Raw genomic sequence first — 27,315 nt, 5'->3', positions numbered from 1 at the left:
GGGGATGGGGGGATGAAGGGATGGGTGGAGGGCTGGGGGGTGTAGACGGAGGCTGTGTGGAGCTGCTCGCTCCCTGAGGACCCTCTTCTGCCAGCCCAGTGCCACAGATCAACAGTCAGCCAGCCAGCCGTGCACTGACCTCATCCCTCTCTCTCTCTCTCTCCCCCTCTATTTCTGTCTCCCTCTATCTCGCTCTCCCTCTCTGCCAGAGGCACTTGCTGTCCCCGTGTCTCCTTCCTACGCCAACTGCCTGTCCTGCTACCAACGGTGCATGTCTGTCTGGCAACCTCTCTGCCTGCCTTTCTGTCTGCTGCTCTGCATGCCTGTCTGTCTGTCTGTCTCTCTGTCTATTATTCCTTCAGTCCTCCCGTCTGTCTGCTTTTGTGTCTGTGTCTCTGTCTGTGTGCATGGGTGCCTGCCTGTCCATCTGCCTGTCTGCCTGCCAGCCACTCTTTCTAGCCAATGCCTCTCTGCAGGAAAGCGGCCAGGCTGTCAGCCGCTCTGCCAATCTGCCTGACTATCTGCCTGTCTATTCGTCATCTGTTTGTGTCTTTATTTGTTTGCCTGCTCGTCTATCTGAATGTTTACCTGTCTGCCTGTCCATCTGTCTGTTTTCTGTTCATTTGCCTGTCTCACTGTATGTCTGCCTGCGTCGAGGTGCTTAGACAAATGCCAAACATGAACCCCTAACCCCATTCTATAGTAGACAGTACTTCAGTTTCAGAAAGGTTTACTGATGTGACAGGAAAAAGAACTGGTGCTGTGAATGGATTTCTCACTTTGACACTACATGACCTTTCAACACCCAAGCAACATCTTGAAACCTCAGATCACACAGGACCTGGATTATTGACTGGGGAGTAACATTCATATTTGATTGTGTGGCCACCACATTGTCACTAGACATTTCTGCACTATTTGCTACATCTATGTTTGTATTCATCTTGTATTCACATTTGGTATGGTATAATATATGCCACCTTAAAGGGTATCTCCGAGGCTGAAAAATTAAAACAACACCGAAGTGCCAAAAACTGTAGTTCCTCCAATGGCCACTTGAGGTTGGCTCCAAGAGCAAGTCAATCACTATAGGTCCCCAGGTTAAAATGCCAGACATTACCGCAGAAACATGAACATGAACATAAACATAAACATGTTTACAGATTACACTGTAGCACTTTTATTCCACCTCCCTGTTTTCTATGAAAGGTATGGTCATGGAATGGGGGGACAGAGTTGTCTTGCCTTTAACCCTATGGGCCCTAGGCGTTTTTGGGGTATATTTACTGCCTTTACTTTTAAGCTCATATCACAGCCATTATAAAGGCTACATACACATGCCATATCTTGTTTTTTTCAGGACAATCTGGGCTAATAATTTCATGTCCTTCTATTTGCCTGTATTTTATATTAATTTTTATATCAACGAAAAAAACAAATCCGTCTGACTAAATTCTTACATTTTTACATGTATCTCACCATAGCAAGTTGGAAGAAGACATACTCTGCCATATATGAAGAGGGGAGACTCTTTGGAATCTGGCAATATAAGAACCATTATGGTGGGACATTCTGTCACTTCACAGCTGTCCAAAACATGTGGTTTGTGCCAGGCGGACATAATTGCCAGTATTTTTTCATTATTGCAAGAAATTCCATTGACTCACAAGTCAAAAATGTGTTTTATCTGAAAGAAACGTGCAATATTTACATCTAAGATCATAGAAAAATAGTCAACCAAGTGCAATGATGTCCTCCAAGATAATATTTGCCACTTTGTTTGCAGTAAAAAAAATTTGGGCATTGGGGGTGGGCACGTGTCCCCCTCAGTGTATATGGTGACTACGGCCCTGTCAGATATGCATAATTAGGCTACAGTTGTCTGGGTGTGCAAAGGTGAAGTGACTGGTCTTGTCATACAAAGTTTGATGGAGTGTCAACTGGACAATATGAAGATATTTGCATCTTGAAAGCCGGACTACAAATGTGGATAGACAGGGAGAAACACACGCAAGCCTAAGACGTGGTAAGATACGATATTCCTCACTATATGAAGTGACTGACAACAAAATCTGTATAATGGATTGTAAAGAAATTCATCAGGTTTTTATTTTGTAGACAATTAATCTGGATTTATAGCATGATGGGATGGCAGCATAATGATGTGTGTGGTATCAGTGGAAAGCTCTAGTCCTGCGCTTTCATGTGATATGCGTGGCATTTCTGTGCGACCCTGCATTCATGAGTAATCCATCCAAGAGTAATGTGTGTGCAAAGCTGTATGAAAGCTCTGTTATACATAATTTTAGTGTAACTTTATCATTTTTTTTCGCTGTGAAAACATTGGACTACCAACAAGTCCTTGTCGGAAAGCTCCGCTGTTTCACGTGATATGTGTGGCTTCTTGCTATGACGCACGGTCGTGGAGAAAATCCACAGAGAAGAACAGGTGTGAATTTGGACGCACTATGCGTCGTTCGGGCCTATAGGGTTAAGCCGGCAGCAGAGGTAGTAACACTGCCAAAACTGGGTCTGTGTAAAAGGGACAGCCGGCAGGAAGGGACCATAAATGGGGTAGGTGTGACATTTTGGCAATGTGTGATATATGAGACCCACCCCAAGAAGCAGTTAGCAGCTAACTCAAAGAACACTAGCAGATGGATTTTGCAAAAACAATGGGGTTTAGGAGTTCCTCACCCAGCAAGCAAAAGACAAGATCAGTTCAGTGTAACAGAGATGGTAAATGATTGCCATTTTATGCCTTTGTTATTGTTTATTGAGCGCTGCCAATATAGATGTTTTATGCCAAACAAGAGATCAACCCTGTTGCATTACATGTCACACCCGTCATGCTTCTTTTGCTTGTCTAAAATCACACACTGGTGGCATTATGCTGCCATTGTTTGTCTCTGTGTAAAAGTGGCTTTAGTTAATCATAGCTGTAAATGCACCAGGCTAACCAAACTAGCAGCTAGTATTGGGGTTAGCTTCACTTCTGATTAAAAATATCCAAGATAGCAACAGCCAAGATGCCAAACTTCAGCCCTCAAAATGATGGGTGACATCACGATGGCTGTGTTCATTATTACATACAGTCTATGATGCCACCTTGCAGTTCCACCATGAGGAGTACGTTCTCCTGGACCAAAAGCTCTACATCTCAAGGGATGATGCACCACAATTTCTGAGCCCTGCTTTCTTGGCAGACAATGTCTCTCCATTCACTGTCTTTCCAAACAAGATGCCCAGAGCTCTCCCCTGTCTTCAGACGCTTAGTCATCAAACCAACTTCCTGCTAATACTCTTCCTGTCTCATTCACAGCTCTCCGATGCTTCAGAAAGATGTTTGCTGAATTGAAAAAGGCTCTATCCTCTCTTTCATCACTACCTTTCTGTCTCTCTCCCTCTCACACTCCCATGTTCTCTCCTATTCTTGTCTCAACAGGAGAGCAAGAGAGCGTTTGACTGGCTCCTCTCAACCAAAGGCTGCACCGTGCGCTCGTTCGGCAGTCAAGGACGACTCTAATAGAGGTAGAACAAAAGAAAGAGGGGAGAGGGAGAGGGGGAAACAGAGACCTATGGAGAGAAACAAGCATACCGTGGTGCAAGGGTCTTTGAAATTATACATATTGTAAAATAATAATAGTGTGTAATTCCTTTTTCAGTGGTGCTGACTTTTGCCCTGCACTACCGTCCACAGGTGGGGAGCGAGAGAAAGTAAATTTCAATCTACCCCTATTATTTTTCACACAGCTCGACAGTAAGCTTTCAAAGAGCTGTACCACATTTCCCCCTGTGGAATAAGCACATACAGAGCTGTATACAGTATATTCATTAACTGAATATACGTAAGGTCAACACATTGTCTCCACAGTCTCCTCTCCTTTTAATGTGTTATACATGTCATATCTCATCTCGCGTACTTCGCATCCTCTGAAGTTTTGGTACATTTTTCTGCATTTAATATTCTCTCTTTCTTTTTGTTGTGTCCTGTTATTATCAATTGTTTCATGAGAACATTGCACTGCATTAAATCTTAAAATAGAGATTTTTAATGTAACGCGAGAATATTGCATTCTCTTTGTAACATATGTCTTCTTTATAGTATTAAAATTCTATGTGACATCCCTTAAAAAACAGTAAAGACAATAGAGTAAACCGTGTGTTTCTTTCTTTCTTTCTTCTTTCTGACACCTCGGTATGTGTTTGTGTTTACAGTCACTCCCACATAAAGCGCAGAGTTTGCTATGAGCACATTTAAATGCCTCTGCAGCTAGATAGCTAATCCCTGTTGTGGATTGGCCCAGTTAGTGGTTCCCAGCTTTTGGAAGGGAATACTAAACTGGGGATGAGGTGGGAGGGGGATGTGGGTATCTCTCTATTTATAATGGTAAACCCGGCCCATGTTTCTGCTGTGTTGATAGATGTTATCTGTGTCAGCCTTTGTTTCTTCCCCTCTCTCCTCCTTCCTCTACCCTCATGTTCCCTCTGTTTCTCCCTGCACAGCCTGTCTCCTGCTCCCTCTCATTCTTATTCCTTGTCTTTTTTTTCCTTGTTCTCTTCTGCTTCTCTCTCCTCTCCTCCCTCCTCTTTCCATTCGGTGCCCAGATGCAGAGAAGGCAGCTGTGTTGTGTTTTAAAGTGTGCCCGGTTGAAACCACTGTGCCTGGCATCTGCTGTTGGCAAAAAAAAATAATAACCAACCCCCACTATAGGCATCCATCTATGTCTCTCTCTCCTACTCTCTCTTGCCATCTCTCTGCCTTTTAATCCTCTGAAATGAGATGAAAGACATCTGCCGTCCTTTTAGGGAGGAAAGGGTTAACCAGATACCCGGCTCCTCTTCCAGCAAGCTCTCTAATAACCACCAATTATTGAACTGTACATCAGTGTACAAGAAAAGAATGGAAGAAAAATAAAGAAAGGCCTCTGTTTTACTCAGGGATTGTTAGACCAGAGGCACATAGCTAGCTAGCTGGCTAACTAGTTTCTTTACTAGAGTAGCCCAAATGAGGTCCCTACAGGTTTGTAATGCCAGTGACATGATACAGAAATCTCCTGATCAAGCTAACAAGCTAAATGTGCCGGGTGGCTGTCTAGCAGTCCATCTCATAACTGTCAACAAAGAGAATGACAATATAGCTGGCTAGCTAGGGATCTCATTTAAGCCTGCTAATCAGACACAACCGTGCATTGTGCTAAGGTGGAGCCCTCCTGAGACCAAAGCTTTGGAGACGAGGGGAGCATATCACCTGACTCTGCCAGGGAAGATGCACCCAAACATGGGGGCTGAGGGAGACGCAGGCAAGCTGTGGGAGCCAGGGCTGTAATTAGGTGCCCTGAGCTTGACGCCCACACGCCTCGAACGAGACGCCATCCATCCCTCCCTCTCCACTGCAAATAGGCTCCTGGGCTCTGGTACACAGCCACACACAGGTGCACATACATACGCATATACAGTATACAGTATATCATTTGTATCATCAAGCACACAAGACAAACTCACCCACACAACTACAGCATGTGCAAACCCGCGAAAAAGAATGTCATACACAATTAACACATACAGCTGCAGAGCCTGTACACACACTCAGAAACACACTTATCTTGGGGATCATAAAGTGACTGCATTAGTGGAATGCAAGAGTGATGGGGAAATTGTCCTCAAACAACAATGAATGATTGATTTTAGCACCAGACACTGCTCTGTTACCTTTCTGTTATTCTTATAAATAAGTAATAAAGCTCACGTGAACCTGTAAACCTCTCAGACTACGAGAATTTATGCTGTACAACCAACCATTTACTGAATGGAACTGCTCAAGGATTGCACCAAATGTCTTTTTTTATTTATTTTTTTTTATGACGAGCTCAGCCAAAACACAAAAATACAAAAATATATGCCAATATAATTTCCACTGTGGACCAAAATAGAAACCAAAAATCAATCCCAAGCACAGTATAGAAAAAAAGCTAGCTATCTCAACTGCAGAGCCTGTCTCCCCATCTCCCCTGGTCCGTGAGAGCAGAACACACTGGTACGCTGGCTTTTGACCACGGCAATTTTAATCAGTCTTTTTCACACTTCATTGGGAATTCATCGCCGCCTTCCCCCTTCAAACATTGTTTGGGAGAGTTATCAGCGGCAGGCAGCATATCCGGTAATTATACATGCAAGGTAACGCTGGGAGCTGGGCTGAATATTTCAGCCAAATGCATGTGCTGCTGAGAGGCACTGGAGGGTACAGCTGCTTCATAATGCTGGGTCTGTGGCAGCCATGATTGAAGAATGGTGTCTGAGAGTCACATCCAGAAAGTAGTCATTTGCTACATGTGATGTGAAGTGGGCTGAAACATTAAGTTTAAAGCAACGTGATTTGCATTACAATGAGCTAATTTGGAAAAGGTGTTGTTCTTTAATGTAAATCCTTCCCATGAATTAAAGCAGAATGCTTTGTTACAGATACAAGCACACTGAGCGTGAGTGTTTCAGCACATTGCATATTTGAAGAAGCATGGTGCAAACACTACAAGAGACTAGATCACTAAAAAATTTTGATGGTTCAACGTGTTTGTTTACTGTGTGAGTAAGAGGCCAGCTGTTAATAGGGTCTGAACACACAGCCAGACAAAAACCACAAAGACACACACACACACACACACACACACACACACACACACACACACTGAAACCACCAGTCAGACACTAGAGGGTCCTCTAGGGAAAATAGCAGCGGGGGCATAACAATGACTCATCCAAACGGTCACAGAACACACAAACACACAAGCGCACACACACCCTGCCATGGCAGCCAGGCTGTCAGATAGCATCAGCACCGAGCCTATGGAGTGCTGTTGACAGGTGTGGCCCGCCAGTCACGCACACACACACCAGCCACCAGTCACGTCCCCCAACCCCTCGCCTGACAGGGAACCACATGTGATAATGTACCCCCTTCGGTGGATGTGTGTGTGTGTGTGTGTGTGTGTGTGTGTGTGTGTGTGTGTGAATGAGTGTGTGTAGTGATAAAGTGAGAAGCTGTATGTTCTGTCAGAGTGCATGTGTGTGTCCCCATGCTTTCTAAATGTGTGTGTTGCTGGGTTTATTTGCATGCATTCAGTAGGTAGATGTATGTGCCACTCTTTGTGTGAGGCCAATCCACAAAGTGCTAGTATACGGGAGTGCTGCTGTAGCTGTGAATATTGTGTAGAGTGGCATGGAGACAGCTCCAGCATTGCAGTGAGATCAATAGAATAATACGGAGCCTGACTAATTCTCTCTCTCTATTGTGTGTGGGCTGTACAGTATGGAGCCATATGCCTCTGTATGTTTGATGTGTGTTTATGTATTTTTCACAGTGGGAATGCTCTTTTTGGGTGGACACCTGGTAAAGTCGAGACACTGACCTTGATGTCTACATACATAGATACACGTATATATACAGCATGTGTGTAGGAGTGAAGCAGATGAAACCTGCACTCTGTGAGTATTGGTACAAATGTGTATCTGTGAATGAACATTTCAGAATGGAGCACCCTTCACGCACAAAATCAGTAATGCTGCTGCTGCCCACAGGTACAGAGCTCAGCACAGTTACCAAATTAACAGGGAGCATGGCGAGGTAGTCTGTAGCAAACACACGCACAGCCTTCAGCACAAAACCAAGAGACCTGTACACTGCCTATACTGCAAAAACTGTTTTCTACCTGTATCACTGCTCATTGCTCAATCCTAATTAGAAAGCCATATGTTTGCAGTGTGAAACAAATAGTCATATTGTTATTAGAGGAGTATGCAGGCACGTGCGATGCATTCGAGCACGAGAACAGATGGACAAGCACACTTGCACATGCATGCGGGCATCCACACACACAAACAATAGCCACCCACGGCAAGGCATGTTAACGCACTCCCCTCAGAACACACATACACACACCCACAGACGTATACAACCCACTCTTGCCTCTAAGCAGTCTAGTCCAGTTACTACAAAGCCCACCAAGAGCTCTTTGCAGATCAAATAATCATGCCTTCCATCTGTTTCCATTTCTCTACATTAGCTTAGTGAAGGCGCCCTACAGACCCTGTTAAGAAGCGCCGCAGCCATGGGTAAAATAATGATTCCTCTCTCAACCCCCTACTCCTCATTATCTCCATCCAAAGCCAATTCAATGACAGGGAGTAGATATGGGCCAATTGCATGTACGACCCTTATACTGTTCTGTAATGCCGTCTTACTGTGATATTATGCAGGGCTTGCATTGTACAGTACGGCACTGTACTGTAATGGGCTTTTTTATAGCATGAATAGTTATTTTGATATTGTTATAGTATGAAATATAGATCATAGTATATAGGCTATATCTGAATACATTACCCTGAATCCTTTTGAAATCCTTTTGATTTTGCCCTGCTACCTTTGCACTGACTCTATCCTTTTCCATTCCTTTATCATCTGGACTAAGCACATACTGTATATTTTATTAGTTTGATCAACCAAGTCAGACTTTCACTCAGAAATGACATGCTCAATAAATATGAGAGACTGAACGGACATACAGCACAAACTGGGATGAAAATGAATTAGTGAAATGCATAATATCACCATCTTCCTCATACAATGAGGTGGGAAGCTGACATTCAGCTTGTGAGAGTATGTGCCATCTCGCCAATGAGCTTAGGAAGAGGGGGGGTGGGGGGATGTTTGGTCCCTGTTATGCAAGATGGAAATGAGTTTGCCACGCTTTGCTGTAGCCAAGCTATTTTGGAACGGCTCACATCGGAAAACGCTGGGCCGAGCAGGAAAATTAGGTCATTTACAAGAGCAGGGCAGTGCCTTCTTTCGGCAAGCGAGCGGTGGCGAGGGCTAAGACTAAAGAACTAAAATGTGTAGCGCTATTTATTCAGGGCAGGGGGTACACAAATTTGAGAAAAATGAACAAGATGCGGGAGCTTAACACAGGCAAAGCAAACAAGCGTTTTAACAGAGACCTGGCAATGACCTGAATACATTGCAGCAATGGAAGGGAAGCGAGAATCCAGCTCTGAGTGCATAGCTTCAAATTCCTCCTGCATTTTGTAGCAGATCACACTGCACACTATGACTTTCTTGTCTGTATGCAGAGACCGATGCTGACACAGAGGGTCTGATTTATTATGCATGGGACTGTGGGGCGCAATTGGTGATGGGGAATGAGAAACGATGGCATCCTCCTTGTTAACAGTAAATATGTGATCCATCCGCCTTGTTAACCGCTGAACTGAGATGAAGAAGTGAAGGCAAAACTTGCACCCCCCCCCCTCCCAGTTATATTGGAACTAATCATCCACTAGCAGGGAAAATCCTGTTACACAGACCAGGATAACAATGGCACAGAGATGCACTGCAGTCAAGAGCCAGAGCGAAACGATAGACAGGGAGGGTACAGAGGGACACAACATTTTTTGGGAGACAGAAAGGTGAGGGAGGGGCAGGAGAGAGTGTGTGTGCAGAGACAGAAAGAGAGAGACAGGCGAAGATAAAGGAAATGACAGAGGGAGCAAAGGAAGGACAGTCAGGGAGAGGGTACATGAGGAGAGACGGAGCAACTAGAACTGCGTGTGTGTGTGTCTGTGTGTTGAGGGGAGTTAGTAGGAGGGCCCAGAGGTACCTTGTCAGCGGTTTCTGGGGGCCATGTCTGAGGAGGCCTCCAGGTGGCAGGTGAATATGCCCTAGTTTGAAGAGCGGCGTCTCTGTCTACTAACACACTCGCTTACGCACCCACATACACAGATACACAGGAGACATGTGCACAGAGCATGTAAACAAATGCACCAGTCTTTTAGTACACATGTAAATCTTTTCCCTTAATCACACTGATTATTTAACTCTATAGTCTCTCCCACCTTATTTAGCCTAAGTACAGGTATGCATCGTTGAAAATGGATGCCAATGGTTAGCTGTTAATCGTTTAACTGGTGAGAATATTTTGACCAGTTACAAATTAGGGATGGGAATGAGCACTCGAGCACTCGTTTGGAAGTCAGTTTTTCGCTCAACATATAGAGTAAAAAAAATGAATAAAAATGTATTTTATTGTAGAATTGTAAGCAGTGTATTACTTTGCTCAGTGCCTCCTTGCCCCACTGACCCTCTCTGTTTATGCTGCAGGAGGGTGACCTCCGCAATGTGGAACAGGTGGTAAGAGTCCGCATACACACACACACACACATGACAGGGTGTACTGTTGGCATCACATAGCTAACATTACCTATCAGTTATTAAAGGGATAGTGCATGAATGAAAATTCAGCCATTATCTACTCACCCATATGCCGAGGGAGGCTCAGGTGAAGTTTTAGAGTCCTCACATCCCCTGCGGAGATCCAAGGGGAGAGTGGGTAGCAGCACAACTCCACCTAATGCAGGGTGGGTGCCCCAGATTAAAACGTCCAAAAAACACATAATTGAAACCACAGAATATCTCCATACTGCTCGTCCGTAGTGATCCAAGTGTCCTGAAGCCCCGACATAAAAATTTGTTTGGAAAAATGTCATTTAAACTCTGTTTTTAGCCTCATTGTAGCCTGTAGCTCTAACTGCCTCTCTGTAGACTGCGCTCACGTGTATGCGCTTGCGCGAGACCGTGAGACATGGGCACCGCCTTCATGTGTGTTCACGTGCTTTCACTGGTCTTGAGCGCAAGCGCACACACGTGAGCTCGGTGTACACAGAAGCAGTTAGAGCTACAGGCTACAATGAGGCTAAAAACGGAGTTCAAATGACGTTTTTCCAAACAACTTTTTATGTCGGGGCCTCAGGACACTTGGATCACTACGGACGGGCAGTATGGAGATATTCTGTGGTTTCAATTCTGTGTTTGTTAGACGTTTTAATCTGGGGCACCGTCAGCCTGCATTGGGTGGAGTTGTGCTCCTACCCACTCCCCCCTTGGATATCCACAAGGGATGTGAGGACTCTAAAACTTTACCTGAGCCTCCCTCGGCATATGGGTGAGTAGATAATGGCTGAATTTTCATTGTAGGGTGCACTATACTTTTAACAGGTTTAACGACAAAGTAGTGCGTTAAACTCCTTCAGTGCTGCGTCTAACCCATGTAACAGCAGCAACAGAAAGATGGCTGATTTTTCCCATGTTAACTGTCACTTGGTTTAATAGACAAATTAAAGCCTGGTTGCTCAATAAATGTAAATAAATAAATTACACTTGTTTTCTGTTGTCAGACAATTAACATTCCCTTTCTAACATTACTTATGTTTCTTTTGCAAGTACTACTCTATAATAATTCCCTTGTTCATTCATTCATTTCTGTAACCGCTTATCCCTGTTGGGGGTCGCGGGGAGGCTGGAGCCTATCCCAGCTGACATTGGGCGAGAGGCAGGGTACACCCTGGACAGGTCGCCAGACTATCACAGGGCTAACACACAGAGACAGACAGCCATTCACACTCACATTCACACCTACGGACAATTTAGAGTCACCAATTAACCTGCATGTCTTTGGACTGTGGGAGGAAGCCGGAGTACCAGGAGAAAACCCACGCTGACACAGGGAGAACATGCAAACTCCATGTGAGTACCTGAATATGAAAGTTACTTAAACTGCCTATGCCTGTTACGCATGTCGGTCTATCAGTTAATTTTGCTTAAGTTTAGTGCACTTCCCGCCACCCCAGGACTGCTGGGAGCTAGCTAGCGGCATCGCTCATTCAGCAATTATTGCTAGTAGTCCTGACCAACAGTGTTGCTATGTAAACATTGTGCTCAGCCTTCAGTCTCCTCCCAGGTCACCCTGGTGGGTGGGTTGCTCAAATTTGATCAGGAAACACCCTTTAGCATTGACAACTATATTATCACTGTTAGCTCCGTTAGCACCATAAGCAGTGTCAGCACAGCTAGTGGTGCTAATATAGTTCATAGTGCCAAAGGGATTTTAAATCTCACAGAGTCAATGAAGCACCTTACTAAAAAGAAAGACCTCTTGATTGGCATGTTATTTCACTTTTTTATTTTTCTCAAAAATTAACCCATTACCAATTAATTAGTTACCCATTAATAGGTGTCAAGCCATCAAAAGCAAATTTAACCAAAACTGACACCCTTAGTTTTCATAATGACATATTTATTCATGTCAATATTAGGCTTTAAATTGCACTGTTTTCAAAAACAGACTACTTAATGTTATACCTTAATCACTTAAATCTCTCTCTGCTTGTAAAAGGAGCAACAAACAACATTTTCTTGCCTCTGATGACACACTGAGATTGCATTCTCTTGCCTGTATGAGATGGATTTACTGATAACTGAGCTTTTTGGACAAAATATCCCACTACAACCAGGTTTCAAAGAACTGCACTCCAAAAAAAAAAAAAAAAAAAGATACAGTGATCGATTTGACTCAAATGCACACGACAGAAAGACAGATTATCTAAACTAAAATGGACTCTCCAATTCAAAGGATCATTCTGACACCCCTTAAAAAAGACCCAAATCAAAAATGAGCGTGCTCAGATTGTTGTCTGACACAATCCTTTCTGCATCTGAGTTTGATTTTCGGAGCTCGTCAAAGCAAGCCATAAGCACTAAGTGGTCAAAACTGAATCCAAATCATTGTTCCCCAAACAAAAGCTGTATGTTCACGAAACAAAGTTATTGATCTGTGCTGTGTTTTCCTGGGAATTTTGTGTGGAAGTGTGTGTGTGTGTCAATATTTATGCATCTATGTCTGTTTATGTTCCAACTGTTGCCTCAACTTGCATGTTTGCATGCATGTGTACACATATCCCTGCCTGCAATAGCGCGTTTGGTTCCACATATGTGTGTTTTTGTGTGTGCGTTCGATGAGCCGTCAGTCCTAAAGAGGGGCTATGCTGCTGTCATGCGATGACACCTCTTATTTGCTGCTGTCCTGTGAAGCGGAGCTGAAGGCAGAGGTCAGGCCACCCTCACAGAGACGCTGCGACTCAGAGCACATCATGTCTGCCTGCCTCCAAACGCTGTGGTGTAGGCCTGAGCCCAACACACACGCTCATGCATAATACAGTCACACACATTTATCCGCATACACACACACACACACACTGCTCGCCTGAGCTCCACAGACCAGTCGCGTTTATTTGAATTTTCAATTACTTCTTTTCCAACATGCCTCAATTAGAGCTATTCAGTCCACACAAAAACTGTACAGAAAAAATAACAGGATCATTGTCTACAACAATAACTACTTTGAGTCCTGATTGAAACAAATAGTGCTTAATACAATGCCCTCTTTAGTCAGCAGTGCATACAGGTCAGGATTTATATTCAGCCCATCCTGCACATCAGTGCCTCTATGGAAAAGGGGAACCAGGATGAAGCCTGTATGAGGAGACCTGTAATACGCCTGCTGAATGCAACGCTACACTCAATAGTCATCTCTTCTCCCCACACCTCCAGCCTCCCCCCTATTTGCTCCTGTAGGCCGTCCATTCGTCTCGGCCGGTGTCACATGCCGTCATCAATTACCCATTAGACAGTGTAATATTCCCCCAATATTGCCGGCGTGTGACTGGGAGATTTTAGAGTGATCAAAACCGACAAATCTGATTTACAGAGCTAGCATAAATAAGGAGATTGTGCCCTCCCTGATTGCCCTGTTGAATAATGGATGCCTGTTTGGTAATCATTTTCCAATATCACACCACTTTCCCCTAGACTGGCCTAGCAGAGTCCTCCTTTTTCTTGTCTTTTCTTTCCTCTTTACGTCTCTCTTTTTTCTTATCTCTTTCTTTCTTATCTCTCTCTCTGTCTTTCCTTCTATCTTTACTCCGACACTCTTGTATACACTGATATGCTGGAGTTTCCTGAAACAGCCTACCAGTGGCTGAAAGATTTACGTGGACAGTTTGTGTCTTTGTCTACGTCAGTCTCTGACCCAAAGTGTCTGGGGACTTTCTTGACTTTCAGTAGTGATGCTACAGTGATAGCGTCATTACTGAGGAGGCGGGTGTTGTTGTGATTGAAACATTTTGTTTTCTGATTCATCTTGCCATTGTTTAGAGAGAGAAAATGTCACAGGTGCAAAGTTACAGTTGATACAATTTGTAAAAGTTTACGCAAAATATGCAGGCTAAACTTGAATATAAAGGTAAAGCAAGCTAATCTTTCTTTGATACAAACATGGCCATCCCAATGTTTGTTTCAAAGATGCATTCTAAATAAAAGTGTGACAGACAAAATGCATTTCTAAATTAGAAAATCAATATTTATGTTTGCTATGTTTTATCAAAATACTGCATGCTTAGAAATATGATACCTGCCTACCATTGTATACATATACTAACATCACGGCCAAACATCCAACGGTTGCGCACATCATTGTCCATTCAGCATGTCATCTTTCACCTACAGCTTGATGGATGTGAGCCAAACTAGCTAGAATTATAATCACTGATATTTCTTCTAACCTGATGGTGTGTGTAGGCAGGGGCATCAGGGGACTGGATGCAGAAACCGTACCTTACAAAAGGCTTAGCAGGGGGCACAAGCGATCAAATTGCCTGCTTGTGTACCTTCCCTTTCTATCATGGTTTGCATACACAACCTTCAGTTCATACTAAATGTTGTACTAAAACTAATTGCGATCGTATGACAACAACACAAGCAGTCTCAAGGTCAGCGCTTTGATGATATCGTAGCAGCGCTCTAAACAGCTGCTCCGGTGCTCTTTGTAATATTCTTCAAGGCACAGTTGTGCCTCTAATGGGAAAAGGCCAAACCAGGTTATGAAAATCCTTATTTACAGCTAGCTGCCTGGCTGTGTGAAGTAGGTCACAGCAGCTCCTGAAATGGAACGAACCTCGCTCACACCGTTTAATACTTTTCTTTTGAATGCTTGCTGCCTTACAATGGCACCTGAGGGAAAGACACAGACACACCGTTTCCACTCCTCCTTAGCAAGAGTGTCTTGACCCGGCTGTTAAAAAATGTGTCTGCACCCTGTGGGAAAGTCCAGCTTTTACCTGACAAAACAAATAAATAGGCTGCAAACATCAACTACAAAGCCTGTAAATACCAGGGCAGAGGTTTAGCTATTAATACTATTAGGAACATTCCAGCAGTTGTATTTCCAGAGTAGCTGAAATGGCCTCTAGTGTCTATGAAAAGATGCAAAGCAAAATAGCCCAGAATAAGTCAGAACACCACGTTACAATACATAATCCCAATGTCCTGCAGGTCAGGCAGGCTAATACAGTATAAAGCTCCTATCACCTAATCTGGCACTTTATGCTCATCATCATATGCTTAGACATTTGCAACTTATACAGTATGTCTGACAGTGCTGGATAGGTGTGGGGCCTGAGGTGTAGGTGAGCGCTGTCCCCTGGGGTGATGGATGCCTGTGGGAGGCTGTTATGCCACAAGGTGAAAATGTCCATTAATCAGCCCCACTTCCTCCATTGCCGTGGCTTTCCCATTACCAGCGCACTCCGAGCAGGCTGATTGGTTTTTAATTGGCCTGCCCGCCAGGAGATAGATCATGTTTTCCCTGAGGAAAGGCATGAAGGTGTGTGTATGGTGGGGGGCACCCGTGCTATCTCTTGAGGGATACCCACAGTAAAATTCTCTTTATGCACCTATTTTACAAAAAGGATGAAAAAGCAGATCTGGGTGGTCACCTATCACATATTGCATACTGTATGTATACACATAATACTTTTGCCAGAAACAAGTAAAAAAATAAAATAAATATGTGCACAGTGCAAAGCAGCAGCGATAAGCTAGCCAGTGGGATACACATATGCACTAAAGTGCAGGCTCAGCCGAACCGGCTTAACACAACAAAGAACAGAGAAGCTCTGATTACAGCATACACAGTGGTAGCATGATTTCTCCTTCTCCTTCTGACACCAATACTTCACTGTCTTTACATAACAAATAATCGTTTGCTGCTGCATTAATGCTCTGAATATCGAATACAGAACCTTTACATTTCAGTGGTGATATGACAGCTACCAAGTATGCAAGTAATTGTATGAGCACATCTCCGTACAGTAGAAGTAGTATTAGTGTTTGCAGCTGCAGTATCTGTATCTGTATTTTTGGTAACTGTCAAGCCAGACATTTTAGTTATTAAATACAGTTGTTTCAAAATGTAGTATGGCTAAAGTTAAACTCTCCAGTGGCTGTTAAAAATCATGACTTTTGGTCTGAATGATGACTGTGCCATAATTAATAGCCTGTAGCAGCAAGCGTACCAAGGATGCATGTGTGAAGGACACGGGAGCAGCTACATCTTACACTGAGCAGACGTCAGTATTGACATTGTGTCTGCTCAAATAGATCAGTCCCCTCTCTGCCATAGCCTGACCACGTCATTGAGGCTGACTGGAAGAACACATTGATTCCCCATGGTATCTCCACACAGGTTCACAAGGATACACATTCATCACACAACCATGGGCTGATCCTCTTGGCCTTTGTACAAGTAAGGAGGAGAAAAAATAAATCCCTATTCCAATAAAATTAACATTTGAGAGAAAATGTTTAAAATAATCCCAGCTGCTGCTTAATCGATTTGTGTTGTGCTATGATTCATCGTAAGGAGAGCAGACAGCCTGCATGGCGTGGGCAAATATACTGTAGGCCAGCACTTCTGTAGGTGCGCCACAGTCTGGCGTCAAGGGCAGGTGATGTTAGAAGGCCAGCCTGTAAGCCCGTCTTAGCCTTCACCGTGGGGAGATAGTGCAATCTGCACTGTGTTTGGGAGATATGCTCCTGGTGTGGAGCTGGAGGTAGCATGGTCTACTGGGAGCTGCATCCAGTACAGCGGAGGCTGCAGATGGGAGTTATTTTCAGAGACTGGCCACTGGTTCTGGGTGTATACAGGGATGTAATTCAAGGTTAAATCATCTTCGCCAGTTTGTTGGTAAAATACAATTTACAATTTTGTAATATCTACTTTTTGTATTAGTAATCAAATGTTGTAGTTATTCATATTGTGACTGGGTTGAAATGCATTTCTTCTATACTGCAGTCTCCTCTGATACACATGATGTCAGCAGCCGCTTCCTTTTCACATACCAGAAAGGAGCTTACCAAGGAAAGCAAACGAGGTTCACACAGTTTTGTCCTGATCCTATCCCCCTTCCATGCTTAAACCCCAACCAACGGATAGGAGTAGCTACAGAGGCAACAATGTGATCCGTCCCTGACTTTCCCACCCACAAACTAATTCTGCTTATTGGCTCGATGTAAATAAAAATTCTATTTCTTTATGTATAGGTTAACCTTAAAAAGACTTGTCGTATAGACCAAAAACAATCACTTCAACTGGCAACCGACCCACTTGTTTATTTCTGTTATCATAAAGTAAATGCATTTAAAGACACAGTGTTATATATAGTGGTCCGACCTATCTGATGTTTCTGCTGTGTTTATTTTATGTAGTGTTTTGCTTTGCTAGCATCTTTGATTGATCAAATCTACCTGCACAGAAGCTAAGCAATGTACTGTTGTGGACAGGGGCTGCAGCTAAACATATTTTTCTAAAAAGACCCACCTAAAAATCAATACAGGTTTAAGTGTAAGCTATATTTGGAATATTTTCTTCACTTTACCTTACAGACTAACCAATTCAGGCAGTGGTAGACCAGCAACTCCCTTATTCTGTGAAGTAAAATTGCTGTGTTTGTCAATTGAGTCTGGTGGCTTTAAGATAATAGCTTTACTTTCCCGTCAGAAAGAGCTGTCTGCAGCAAGGTAAAGTGGGGACAATATTCTAAATATAGTGAACACTTAAAGTTTTTAAGTGGGCCTTTTCTTAAGTGTCTAAAAACTAACTAACTAAGGCAGTGTTTGGTCAGCACTCTTTAATTTTATGAACTAATGTGGGGGGTTTCCCTATGAAACTTACTGCAAACAAACATTGTGATTCAGTCTATACTGCACCTGTTTCCTTTAAAATCAGAATTAAGCAACACTAAAATGTACATGTATATGTACCTATATTTACAACTGCCAAAGTATTTTTATAATTTTTATATATTTTTTAATATATTGTAATGTTTTTAAATACACGTTTTGGCTACACAGTACTTCCATATGTGAAGGCATTTGTAAAAGTGACCACCACAGTAGATCACACAGACAGTCTAGCATGAATGCAGAGTCATGCTATGGTACTGCATGGTTCAGACATGCTAAGCATAGCGTGTGGATGTGTGATCCAGCCACTCAACATAGAGGCTAATATTAGCGCATGGCTGCCCCCCCACCCCACAGCAGCCGATTGCATGCAGGGGATCCCCAGGAGGCTTTCTGCTGCTCATTCATTAGGCTGCTGAGAAATAAGGGACATACAGTATCTCCCACGCGAGGCTGGAGTAAAGACCCCCACCCATCCATCCATTAGACTCAGTCTGCAGCTGTACATGTCTTTGAAAAATCTGCAGTTCTTTTTGTCACATTATTACACAGTATGTAGACATAAATATGTTTATATATTTACAGTTTATACCAATAAAGAATCAAATATGAGCACGCTGAGCAGAGGCTGGGACTAACTGTCCCACATTACAGTACCTAATTACAATGCATCTGTACATTTCTTATGACCTTACAGTCCATATTCAGCAATCCCATCAACACCCAATTTCCTCTCCCCTCCAGCTCTGACTAGACTGTTGTGATTATGAGGGGCTGGGTTCTTCTATCATACCAGAGAGAGACAGAGAGAAAAGATTGGAGGCAGGGGGGGTTCCCGCAATGTTGGTCGCAGTAAGACCCGGGTAGCGTGCTTTCCCTCTATAATTTAATCACATTCAGCTGTCTCCCTGTCCTCGGCTCGCTCAGCAAAGCACATCAGGCACCATGGTGGCACACACACGCACACAGTTGCACACACTCTCGGCACACCAACACGAGTCTCCCCCTAACAAGCAAGACATTTCCTTCCTCTTCCAGCTAAAGGAACATCCCAGAGAACATGACTTCACCTCATGCCAAGCGGCTTGTCCCGACTGCCTCAATAAAGTGACACAACCCCTCTGAGAGATACAGGGCACTGAAGGACACTATACTTAACACAAGAGCTCACAATTTGGACAGAAACTGTAATAAAAGCATTAACAATACTGTGGAAATTGTGAGAGGATGGAATAGCTGCAGTATTCACCACCTTCTCTCTAACGATTCACAATAAAAGACTGAGCTCAGACTGAATCTATAAAACTAAAAGGTGTACAGATACCAAAAATGGATTGTGAAAAGAAGGCATTTACTATGCCTACATCCTGTAGGTTGATTTTTTGTGATATAAAAATCTTCTTGGTATGGGGAACGCACTGTTACAACCTCTCACTGTATCCCCAGATGTCACAAACATTGTCTCCATCATTTGTTGACATAAGAAACACTCATTTTGACACACTTTGGGCAAGGGAGAGTAGACACAAGTATCTCACTTTGTATCAGACATTTGTTTGTCTTGACAGAATGAAACATGTTGCAGCGCATCTGCCTTAGCTGTGTGTGTGTGTATACAGTATATGCCACCCACGGGAACACACACAAACATCTGCATTGTCTTTTCTCACACACAAATCAGAAAAAATACTTTGTGTAAGATGAAATATAGAGGGACTAAGGGACTCATGCACATGTGCGTGTGTGATTGTTTATATGCATGCAACTCAACCAAAGAGTTCACTCTATTTGAAGTTGGGAACTCAAGCTCTCTTCTAACTTCAAATTCTCTTCTTTCCCTCCTTCAGTCTCTTCTCTCAGTCTCTATTCCACTACTTCTAATTGTTTTCTGGTAGTCACAATGCCTCAACTCCCTGGATGACAAACAGCGTCCTCGCTACCTCCTAGACCTCAGACTAACATCAAATAGAACACATCGCACAACAGGAGAGACTGATCTTAGCAAGGGATAAAAGCACCAGAGCAACAACCAAATAAAATAATAAAAAAACGACATTTTATAATAATAACAGTACTGTATTCAATAGCTAAACAAATGTATAGTGATAACAAATGCCCCTAGAATACTGTCCAATCCTCTAACACAGCTGAAGTTTGCAGTGCAGCATTATCTACAGCAGGAGCACAAAACTTACAGAACAAACTTTCAAATGGGTGCTCACAGCAGACTGAAACTTCTACATGATTCTTAGTGAAATAACACTGCATTCAAGAGGGACAATTAAAATTATTAATATTCAGTAGGTAAAGCAATTCTAGAGAGACAAGAGCAATGTAACAAAGACACAATATAAGCCATCCCAGAGCTACGCGACAAGAACAATAAACTACCAAATCACCTTCCTCAGCCAGCTGTTACTTTTTCTCACTTAACTCACTGCACCACTGCCACAAGATCACATTGCTAAACATCTGAAGAATCAGTAACACTAAAGCGATGAACACAAGAGAAATGTGCAGAATTAACGATCAGTTTAAAGCAGCACTCAAATATAATCTTTGCAAGACTATACATGTACCTTACATCTTCAATCAGTGCAAAGCAAAGACACAAGATGCCCTAAACAAGCCAAAGTTACCTACCAACTGCAGTCTTCTTTTTAAACTTTTCCTCCTGCTCTCCAGAATGCGCTTCCTCTCCTTTTTCAGTCTTTCCTTTACTTCTGTCCCTTACTCTCTCCCAATTCACTTACTGTGCTCACTGCAAAGTTCTGCTCTCCTCCTGCATGCAAATCATTTTTACGACTTGAGAGATGACTGGGAATGAGGGAAGGAGGGAGAGCGAGAGGGAGAAAGGATGACAGAGGGGTGGAGGAGAGGAGATAATGGTTGGAAGGCAGGCGACCAATGGGCCTGGAGCCTAATGGAAAAAGAGAATCAGGACACACCAATGAGGCGCAGCCTGGAGAGGGAGAGAGAGAGAGAGAGAGAGCGCGAGAAGGAGAGAGAGTGAGTGAGTGAGTGTGAGAGAGAGAGAGAGAGAGAGAGAGAGCGGAGGAAACGGGCGAGGGAAGCAGGGATGGCGAGAGCACAGTCAGGAGGAGACGTTGTAACGCAGACCGAGAAAGACACTGAAGGAGAGAGAAAGCACACTGGGAGTGCACAGAGAAATAGAGAGAGGGAGAGAGTGCAGAGCTGTACGTAGCGGGTGTGCACGGTAGGTGGAGAGAGGCAAGCATCCCAGGCGAGATGGAGAGAGTGCAGATCAGAGAGGGGAACAGAGAAAGAAAAGCACAAAGAAAGAAAGAGGAGAAGAAAGGCAGGGAGAGGAAGAAAGAAAGGGAAAGAAGGAAGGAACTGACTTACCTGGGTACTGCTAGTGGCATCCTTCACACATCGCCTCGCAGACTCCACACACACATATACACATGCACCCACCCCAGCGATACAGGCACACGCCGCGCTGCCGCTGAGACTAACCAAAAGCAAAAACAACAAAGGAGAGGACTGCCAAAGCCGACTGGTATACCCTAAAGCAATCGTGCCTGTGTGTGTGTATGTGTGTGTGTGTGTGTGTGTGTGTGTGTGTGTGTGTGTCTGTATATGTGTGTGTGTTTGCGTGTAAGTGTGTGTGAGTGTCAGGGAGAGAGGGTGGGAGTGTGTATGAGCATGTGTTTGTGCTGGGAGGCGAGGGAGAGACGGTTTGAAGGAAGCTAAATGCTCTCTCTCCTTTCTCGGTCCTATAAGCTGAATTGGTTTCCTCCTCTCTCTCTATCTGTCTCTTTCTCCCTCTATCTGTGTATCTCACTCTCTCTGTACACTGTGCATGTATGTCCTCCAACACTCAATATGTTCTCTCTCTCTCTCCCGCTTGCTCTCTCTCTGCCTGCTGATGTGCCCTCCCTTCCCCTTCTCCCTCTTATACATTTATTCAGGGCTGTAGACTGTCTGCTCCCAGAGTCAGTTCTTCCCACGGGCCCCGGGTAGAGATGAAGGGAGGTAGGGAGGAGGGAAGGGAAGGCAAGAGAAGGGAAAGAGAGGGAGAATAGAGGAGGGATGGGTGAGCCATGTGGAACATGTGCAGTGCATTTATTTCAAATGGGAGAGACACAAATTTGTGCCTTTAAAAAGGCAAAATGAGCTCCACTTGTGGTTCAGTGCACATTATTTGGCCTGGGATCATTCAGAGAGCTGAGAGAGATACAGGAAGCAAACTTAAAGGAAGTCTCTGGCTGAGCGCTGGCTTGCTGTTAATTAACACTTTTTCCCCCCATTCCAGGCTTCGAGGCTGGCTGAGCACCAGAATTAAGAGTGCAGAAGATGAATGAGTATTGAAACAGGCTAGTTGTAGCCATGTGTTCAGTGATGAGCACCGGTAATGCACTGCTCCCAAACAGGAGACAATATTTACAATATAATCATGCTCACACCATAAAGAGGGTGACATTCATGCGCACTCTTGTGTGAATGAAAATGGGAATAACAACGTGATGATTTCCATATTTACCCAGATATGCAAACACAGAGAATGCTAATTTGATCCCTGAGACATCATCATAATTAGATTATAAATTAGGTTCATTTCTTACCGGACAAGAGGTGCTAATTCATTCATTTTCCACCAGTGGGGGAGACTCAGCTGAAAAATGCAGCAGCCACCCTATAGGCACAACAGAATATTGGGGATTCTCATATGCTCCTCTGACAGCGACAAGCAATAACATATTCAAATAAATTCGTATTTACACATTAATATTCAGAATAACATTCAAAGACATGGACACGCTCTTCCAGTCCAGTATACATGTATACAAGGCACATTGTTTTGATCTTCCCTATAATAGTAAACAAATCAAATGCCATACAGCAGTATTTTACAGAACCAACAAGCAGTGCTCTCTCCAACAATGCTGCCAGGCAGCTGAGGAAGGCATGATAAGTACTCTGGTGGGTTGGGACACAGATGCCCTCAGGGCGTTTAATATTAGCAATTTCAAATTCTTATTTGGCTATGTTAATGCCAATCAAGCACAATTAATTTACCCCACATTCTTAAACAAATAAACAAAGGGGAGAAACGTGCATGAATAAGGAAAATGCCAGTAATATGAGGAATCACCACACATTAGGAAAACTAGCTGGAAATCAATGTTTAAGCTGTTATTGTATTATGATACTCACTCATGGATCAGCATAAAAAAGAGAGGTCTCACTAATACAGCAGAGAAATGCTATCTGTAAAAATATGGATATGAATAGGCTTTTGTAGGCAGTGGGTCCCCTCAGCTGAATAAATGATTACGATATGAATCAGTCTGTGGTTTAAGTGGCTTCAGAAAAATTATTTGGGGAATTTTGGAACTTTTATTTGCCCTGATGTGTTTACTGATATGGCTGTGTAAATAATTTAAATGCATGGGTCTGTAACAAAATTTTACATATTAGAAAGCTAACGTACCTGTGTCAAATTAACAATATTAAGGTGTAGAATAACTAAAGATAATTCTTTTATTAACCTAAATATTTAATTGCAGGTGTTTTGAGTAAAAAAAAAGTATTTTTTTTTTTACTAATAAAGGCTGCATTAGTGTTCACCTTTGACTAATATGGTTTCCTTAGGGCTCACAGTTAGTGTGTCATTTCTCTGAATATGAGCTTCTTTGAACCTTCTAACCCACTCTTACAGCGGACATTTTGACATCTAACACAGGTGTTAATTGATTACATGATTAGCTGCATTCCATTTATGTGTGGAAGTGCCAAAAATGTCGCATGAAGACCAGTTCAAAAACGTAATGGCGTTACTAATGCAAGAAGACAGGAGGTATTTGACCAATTATAAAAGTATTATGATGCTAACATTTTATAAGACATTTATATTATGTCAGGTGTATGACAACTATCTTACTTACCGTCATTGTAACGTCAACTTTGCCAAGCAAAAACTAGCTTAAAACATGTTAGCCAAAACTAGCTTAGCACCTGTTAGCCCAAACTAGTTTAAAGCCTGTTAGCAAAAACTAGCATAAAACATGTTAGCCAAAACTAGCTTAGCACCTGTTAGCCCAAACTAGCTTAAAGCCTGTTAGCAAAAACTAGCTTAACATAAATCACCTCGTCACGAAGTTATCACATAATCACTCTTTTCGGTATTTTTAGCACAACAAAGGCAGACAAATAAGAAGAAAAGGTCCAGTAACGTAATGTAAGACGAACCAAACGTTTTAAAGTCAAACAAAACCGAGTTATTCAAAGTTTTTGTCATACTTTCCTCAATGGTACGTTAGCTTACTTACCACAGTCACACTGGGAACACGGGTAAGGCTAACTATGCTAAGCAGTAAAACTTTTCCTTTAGGATAACATTGTTATTCTCTAAGTAAAGTGGACTTACCAGTGTGAGGGTAGACTCTTTGTCGGGGGGGGCAAATCTAGCGTTTGATAACTTGTCTTAAATGTGAGCATTAGCTACAGGTGTGTCAAGCTGTGCCTCCTTGCTGAGCATGCACCATGTAAAATGCAAACTACCAGACATTGTGATGATTTCTACAGCAAACCTAGGTTTTAAAACCGTATAATGTTATTTGTGGGGTTCATCAGTGGTGATAAATGATCTTAAGTCTATAGTTTATTAAAATGTAGAGTCATTAATGTTTAATTGTGATTAATTAGGCTAATTATTCAAAGTAATCCTAAAAACTTGTGGTCCCAAATTTGTTTGTGTCCTCCCCAAGACAAACAGAAAATAATTGTGTATATGAATTATTGACTCATGAAATCCCTTTGTTTCTGTAAGCATCACATAGGCTACTGATACAGGAGGCTAGTTTATCAGGCACCTGTGTTTCAAACCATGTCTCACTGCAGACATGCTGCAACAACAGATTAATGCTTAATATAAAATAATTTATCTAAATCAACACAAGAAACAATATTTAATGTGGTTAAAGCAGGAAAGCCAATAAACTGGTCTGCAATAATATATAATGAACAGTATGTTCTGTCCACAGTTGCTTTATACAAGGCTATATGAAAAGCTTCTCCTTCAGTTCATCAAATCCCTGCAGCATCTGAAGGCAGCACCATTGTCATGTTAATAAATACACAGTCTCTGAAAAGTGCCACCAGAGTGCTGTACCTTTACACACCACCCTTACACACTGCTGTTCACATTGTTTACGTTCGGTACTTCATACCTTTATGTATGTATTTGTGGATCAGCTTTTCTCATTTAATGTTATCTCTGTTAAATCATCACACCTGTAGGCATGAGCTGCTCTTCCCTTTTGTGTCTTAAATGTGCATGTGGCATGTCAATGATATATTAAATGATTTTAAGTCATTATAAACACCTGGACTTTGATAGCTCATGTGTTGCAGCCAAATTTCTGCTCATGTTCAAAACTTTCTGCACAGGTGTTGTCGTAATATAATGAGAATAAAGTTGCAATTTAATGAAAATAAAGTCATAATATTTCAAGCAAAAGATCTATCTGTCCCAGTAGGCTAGTGTGCATTACCTTTTGGCTCGCCTAATATGGTTGTTTTCTCTTCAGACAGTCTGGCAGACATGTTACCTTGTTTGGGACTCTCTGGATGAGACAAAGTTTTGGGAAGCGGCTGTGTGCTGCTCTTCATTAGAGGTGGAAAACCGAAACAATGTGAAAACACCTCTGATGAGGCATAAATTGCACCATTGTGTGTTTTTTTTGTCCACACAAATTTTAACTTCACCACATCCAATAAAGTGCAGCTCACAGCCGCTTCCCTCACTGCTCAGTGGAATATGTAGGGAGACAGTCCCTAACAGAGCAAAGGTCTATAAGTGAGGGGGACGCAGAGACAATTACACAGAGATACCAGTCAGAGGAAAGACAAACTTTTTATGGGTCAAAGTAACTGTAGCATACAGCAGCCTCTGACTGTCAGGAAATGCTAAAACATGCACATATGACTCGAAGCAACCTTTTTGAATTCATTTTCAGAATCAGTGGGCCTAATACTCTGTTGTGGTGACAGATTAGACATTTGCTTTTTGGTTGAAAGCTACTTTTACTGTGTTTACTACCCCCACGTGTTCCCCATGTCCCCCTGAAACCTTCACCGATATGCTCACAGACACCAACAGACAGTCAGAGAGAAACAGGGGGCACATCACCTGTGTCATCTAAAGATGTGGTCTTGAAGAGGGACAACTAGAGGTGTAAAATTATGGAGAAAAAGCTGAGGAAAAGTCTGACATATGTGAGACTAAAGAGCAGAATGAAGAGGCACCTCAAGCATTTTACTCAGAAAAAAATACTAATTTCGTAAAAATTTCCTAAATTCTTTAAAACGATTTATGCCAACATAGTTTTTGTTCCTTCCAAAACATATAACAATAACAATATCTCAACCTACATCATTATATTCCACTTGTTTTAGCAAAATTAAAGATTGAATATACTAGTGCTTGTTTGTGATGCACTTTTTTGTGCAGGCTGTAAACTGGGTCATCAAATCAAACAGATAAATTCACTGCCAAAATTCTCATCTCAATTAGTCTATTCACTGGACAGTCTGCCTTCAACTCATAAATGGCAGGAAAATAAAAATCAGATAATCCAGTGATGTGCACCTACAATACATTAGTGCGGTTAGACAGTGACTACACCTAAAGGCTGTTTTATTAAAGCTTAAGCCAAGACAGCCCACTGCTGACCATTACTCATACAAAGTAGTACAGTATGTGTAATGGTTGTTGACTGTAAAATCCACCAAAACAGACAGTGTATTGTTTTCATCTATTAGATAAACCAGCAATTTTACTGCATTGCTTAGACTACAGCGTTGTCCAAAACCCTATGCAGATCCATTTGTAGAAAATTTGTACCCTCAATAATATATATTTATTTAACAGGATTTACATTTCAGTCATGATACATCAGTGAAGGAGTGTTGGCATGTAGCCAGAAAACGTGCAAGAGTTTTTTGACATCAGCATAAGCACAATACAGTATATTTTTGTGTATTACAAAGCATGCTGTTTTCATGCACTGTTCATACATATACCCACGAAAAGGAATGCACCAGAATTTATATATAGCCCACATTATCATGAGCTAATATTTTGTGTATTACCCACGTAATCGTAAAGGCTGCAATGACGTGACCAACGCACTGACAGGACTAAAGAAGAAAGTAGTATTAACATCAAAAGTCCATGTAACAAGACAGGATGGAGGGATTGGATGGGTCAAACAAATACAGGACTTTATCCCAGTAGACCAGTGTTCGTGTCTCCTGTGAAACTAAATGAACTTTGATTTATTTTAAGGTGTGTTGTCATGTGGTCTCGTTACGTTAAATACATAACTTTACATTAAGTAACGTGGCAACATCCAACCATGTTTCTTTTCCTAAACTCAACC

At 42.5% G+C, this 27,315-nt stretch overlaps 1 protein-coding gene across 10 annotated transcripts in view; it reads right to left on the bottom strand.

Moving 5' to 3' along the window:
- The window catches only part of myt1lb (myelin transcription factor 1-like, b), a 125,596-nt gene extending 103,828 nt beyond the window's left edge, over positions 1 to 21,768 (bottom strand). For 3 of the 10 annotated variants that reach the window (XM_033642890.2, XM_078174929.1, XM_078174925.1), the window contains exon 1: positions 20,549 to 21,220. The gene's annotated coding sequence lies outside the window, so the exon portion shown is untranslated. Of the gene's footprint in view, positions 1 to 20,548; positions 21,226 to 21,271 lie in introns of those variants that run through there. The other 7 variants (XM_078174921.1, XM_078174923.1, XM_078174922.1 and 4 more) reach the window with 6 other exon arrangements.
- Positions 21,769 to 27,315: the final 5,547 nt, after the last annotated feature.

Source organism: Epinephelus lanceolatus, chromosome 15 (genome assembly GCF_041903045.1).
Source record: "Epinephelus lanceolatus isolate andai-2023 chromosome 15, ASM4190304v1, whole genome shotgun sequence".
Lineage (NCBI taxonomy): Eukaryota > Metazoa > Chordata > Actinopteri > Perciformes > Serranidae > Epinephelus > Epinephelus lanceolatus.
The sequence above is the reverse complement of the archived record's forward strand: the minus strand, read 5'-3'. Positions and strand labels throughout refer to the sequence as shown.